This window comes from Jaculus jaculus, chromosome 9 (genome assembly GCF_020740685.1).
Source record: "Jaculus jaculus isolate mJacJac1 chromosome 9, mJacJac1.mat.Y.cur, whole genome shotgun sequence".
NCBI classification, from domain to species: Eukaryota; Metazoa; Chordata; class Mammalia; order Rodentia; family Dipodidae; genus Jaculus; species Jaculus jaculus.
Genome location: NC_059110.1, coordinates 53,899,263 through 53,904,047, shown reverse-complemented (window position 1 = coordinate 53,904,047; position 4,785 = coordinate 53,899,263). Strand labels below are relative to the sequence as shown.

At 42.9% G+C, this 4,785-nt stretch overlaps 1 pseudogene; it reads left to right on the top strand.

The window, feature by feature from the left end:
• The first annotated feature begins 3,465 nt into the window (after positions 1-3,465).
• On the top strand, positions 3,466-4,413 carry LOC101605053 (annotated as a pseudogene).
• The last annotated feature ends 372 nt before the right edge of the window (positions 4,414-4,785 follow it).

Below are 4,785 nucleotides of genomic sequence, written 5' to 3'. Positions count from 1 at the left end.
CCGCCTGTGCAGACTCTGGATGCTCTGGAACTCTTCTACTTCTCCGCTGCCACTTCAATTTCCTATACACCTCACTTTTTAGTAAACGTGTGTATTTTGCTGAGTTTTTTTGATCTTTTTCCCCCCACGCTTTGGCGTGGTACCTACGCTGCCATCTTAACCAGAAGTCCAACACCCTCTTCTTACCATTTAATATGTCTAGAGGCATTAAGAAATGCTCCAGCAGAGATGGCTTAGCAGGGCACACTCTCCTGTTGCTATTTTCCATCTTATGTTGGCCAGGGGGTGATGTCCACCAGGACCAGTCTGGAGGGGTGGAATTGGAACTCCAGAGACTTGCTGTTGTTAGAATTATTGGACTTGGAGATTTGTCACTGGCTAGAGTTGTTGGACTTGAAGCTACAGAGTTTGATGTTCACCTTGTTTTAAATCTTATATTGGCTGAATATTTCTTTGCTATGCCCAATGCCACCTTTTGCAGCCTGAATGTTTATTCTGTGCCATAATGTTTTTTTTTTTGTTTTGTTTTTGTTTTTTGTATTATGGCTCAGTTAAAAGATCGTGGACTATGGGGATGTATGAACATCATTGGAATTGATTAAAATTATGGGGACTATTAAAGTTGTACCAAATGCATTGTATTTTACATAATGTATAGTTATCAGTTTATTGGAGCCAGGGGTGGAATGTGGTGGTTTGATTCAGGTGTCCCCCATAAACTTAGGTGTTCTGAATGCTAGGTTCCAAGTTGATAGAGATTTGGAATTAATGCCTCCTGGAGGGAGTGTATTGTTGGGGGTGGGCTTAAGGTTATTGTTGCCACTTTCCCCATGTCACTGTTTGGCATGTTCTTCTGTTGCTATTGTCCATCTTATGTTGGCCAGGGGGTGATGTCCACCCTCTGCTCATGCCATTTTTTTCCCCTGCTATCGTGGAGCTTCCCCTTGAGCCTGTAAGCCAAAATAAACCTCCTGTACCCACAAAAAAGAGATGGCTTAGCAGTTAAGGCGCTTGCCTGCAAAGCCAAAGGACCTAGGTTTGACTCCCCAGGACCTACGTAAGCCAGATGCACAAGGGAACACATGTATCTGGAGTTTGTTTGCAGTGGCTGGAGGCCCTGGTGCACCCATTCTCTCTCTCCCTACCTGCCTATTTCTCTATCTTTCTCTCTCAAATAAATAAGTAAAAATAAAATATTTTTAAAAGAGACATGCTCCAGCGTTTTTTCAACTTGGTGAGGGTTCACTTGAAAGTTGATTACTCTGGAATTTCTTGGTGCTTAAAGTCCTGAAGTGAATGTATATGGAGTTATAAAAGAATATTGTCACTGGGAAATTTAAAATATGAAGTGCTATAGATAGAATATTCAAATGCAGCCCTAGTTTATGGTCTCAGATTCAATTACTTTCTGATATAATGAATGGGAAATGGTTTAGTTACATCAAATTGTAAGGTAGAGGATTCAGTGGTGGGGTTTAGAAGCAATGGAATAGTATTTTGTTTCCTTTGAGGTGGCTATGTGGGCCAGCCATCATTCTAGACAGTGCAGCAGTCTGACAGCTGTTATGGGCTATGTGGAGTCACCTTGCTTTTTCCTTTATGTTATAAAACATAAAATTAAGAAAAAAGGAACAAACATATATTTTAGACCAGCTTCATTTAGAAATGAGGAAACTGTGACCCAGGAGACAATTTAAAGATCATATGATTTTCATGTCATGGAATGTTATTCTCCTTTTGATTTTTTTCACATTATTTGAAAATTTAAAAATCACTGTCAGCTAAGGCATAAAAATCACTGAGTGTCTAGATTAAGTTTTTGAACTATAGAATTGGATGATTTTGCCATGAAACATTTTTCAAAAATAGTCAAATGAAAGAATAAATGAGAAATTTTCAAAGTAATAAACATGTGAATGAACTGAATGCAATTAATTAGTACATGATTTGGATAATAAATATAACATTATCCAGAAATTATAATTTAACCTAGTTAGGTTGTGCCTAATGTCCTAATTCTTAAAGTTTTAAGGGTACAGATAGTACAGTTAAGTTCATTTTGCATTATAAAACAGATGCATACTTATGGAAAAATTGGAAGTTTAAAGTCATAGATAGACTAAAACTCTAGTCCTCAGGATTAAGAGTAAACATTAACCTTCAAATATGCTGTTGAACAAGCCTCTTTGATGTTTCAAGGCAACAGGGATTCTTGAGTTTTCCTTAAATAAGCAGTACTCACAGTGCAAGATTACCACAACCAAAAGGTCAGCACAAGAGTAGAAGGTCCTTCTGGAGCATGATCCATGATGTGTCTAGCTGTGCCTGCCCAAGCACAAGCTTCCTCAAGCTGCCTAGAAAATGGGGCAGCCCTGAACTCTAGCAGCTGTGGGTACTTTACTAAAGCACTGGCTGGGAAGTAATACTCAGCATGAGGCTCTGCTCTGCTTCAGATGTCCTGACCCAAGGGCAGGATTATCTGTTCTGTTAGGAATCCACCTGTGCAAAGAGGCCTTTGAAATGTCTTTGTCTTTTATCCTGTCTGCCTACCCTGCATGGTAAGACAGGGAAGCATAACAGAATACATAGTTGAAGAATCTTTATTCCTGCATGCTGCCCCTTTGAGTCCATGTCTCCCTCTAAGCTGGGTGTGCCTGCACTGGAATAATTCTGGTACAGTTCTGTTTCTTCAGGACAGAGAACCTCCCATAAGGCTGCCTAAGTAATCACATCTCTGCTGAGGCCAGCTTCCCATGTTAACTACACTGATGCTTCATCTCTAGAGATTGTACAATCCCATCTAAGGTTCAGAGTTGCTCTTCCTGGAAACCACCAGCAATGCTCTTTCAATTTGGTTTCCCTTTTTTTCTTTCCTTTCCCCTTGTCCAGAAAATCTCTGTTTTGGTGAGTGGATGTAGAAAGATTATAGCCAATGTTCTCACTACCTATACTTGCCTAACTCATTTGTCTCTGCTTTCAGAACTGTCTTTTTTCCTCAGGGCTTAGACTTTTGCAAACCTCTTGTAGTAATGTAGTTTTTCATGGCTACTCTATGTAAGGTTTGGGAGTGACCAAGAACACCCAGACCACTCTGAGGCAAAGATGAAAACTTTTATTTGGGAAAAGCATGAGCTGCCAGGGCTGGCTCACAAGAGAGGAGCACAGCCAACCTGCGTTTTCAGGTAGTGGGCTGTATAGAGCTTTTATCAGTTGGGGATGGTGAAGAAAGAAAAAGAACTCTTGTTAAGTTGGATAGAAAAGTTCCTTTAGGGGACATCATTACATTAATCATTTAAAATAACTAGGGTGTGGCAGAGCGAGCGGGACTTGCAGGCTGCACTGGTGGTCGTGGGCAGCGTTCCCATGCCATAGGTTGTCCTCAGTATGCGTCACAGAGTGGGGAACCTCCCTAGACAGCCAAGACAAACAAGCCCAGTAACAGAGATATGTGACAGAATCCAGAAGGATGTCTGGGGACTTGCCACTCAACATTAACATCAAGGAACCGCGATGGGGTCAAAGCACTTTTGTTGGCCGAGCCAATCATTTCTTCACTGTAACTGACCCCAGGAATATCCTCTTAACAAATGAACAACTAGAGAATGCAAGAAAAGTAGTGCGCAATTATAGACATGGGGGTCATCCCTCTGGGCCTTAGAGAGAATGAGCTGTGGAAAGCAAAGTACATCTAGGACTGGGCTTTCCACCCTGACACGGGTGATAGGAAGAATATCAGCTCAGGTTCCGATCAACATGACGATCACAGGCTGTATGATGACATTCTATAGGACCATGCCGGCTGTGGTGCTCTGGCAGTGGATCAACCAGTCGTTCAGCGCCGTCGTCAATTATACCAACAGAAGCAGAGATGCTCCCCTCACTGTGAAGGAATTGGGAACAGCTTATGTTTCTGCAACAACTGGTGCAGTGGCGACAGCCCTAGGACTTAATGCACTAACCAAGCATGTCTCACCACTGATAGGCCATTTTGCTCCCTTTGCTGCTGTGGCTGCTGCTAATTGCATTAATATTCCATTAATGAGGCAAAGAGAACTCAAGGTTGGCATTCCTGTCACGGATGAAAATGGCGTCCGTTTGGGCAACTGGACCAATGCAGCAAAACAAGCCATCACACAGGTGGTCATTTCCAGGATCCTCATGGCAGCGCCCGGCATGGCCATTCCTCCATTCATTATGAACACATTGGAAAAGAAAGCCTTTTGGAAGAGGTTCCCCTGGATGAATGCACCCATTCAAGTCACATTACTTGGTTTCTGTTTGGTGTTTGCCACACCTTTGTGCTGTGCTCTGTTTCCTCAGAAAAGTTCCATGTCTGTGTCAAGCTTGGAGACCGAGTTGCAGGCCAGCCTCCAAGAGAACCATCCTGAACTACGGCGCATGTACTTTATTTAACAAGGGCCTGTGAAGTAGGGAAGGAACCCTGGCCAGCTCTTCCTGTCATCTGTCCAGCTCCAGCAGCCTCCGAGGGAATCCTGTTTGCCTGGGGCTGTCCCAGTTACCAAAATTCCTTCAAGATCCCCTGGGGGAGGAGCCAAGCTGTTCCTGAAGACACAGTGCCTGGTACAGGTCAGATGTCTGACACACATCTGACCACATGGGCCTCCCTTACGTTGGAATCACAGTCATTTACAAAACAATACCTTTCTGGTAGATTTTAATGCAACTTCAAAGACAACATCCCAGCTCTCATCTGGAGCTTTCAAGAGCACTGGTAGGCATAGAGTAGGTGCTGTGTGTGTGTATGTATGTGTGTGTGTGTGTGTG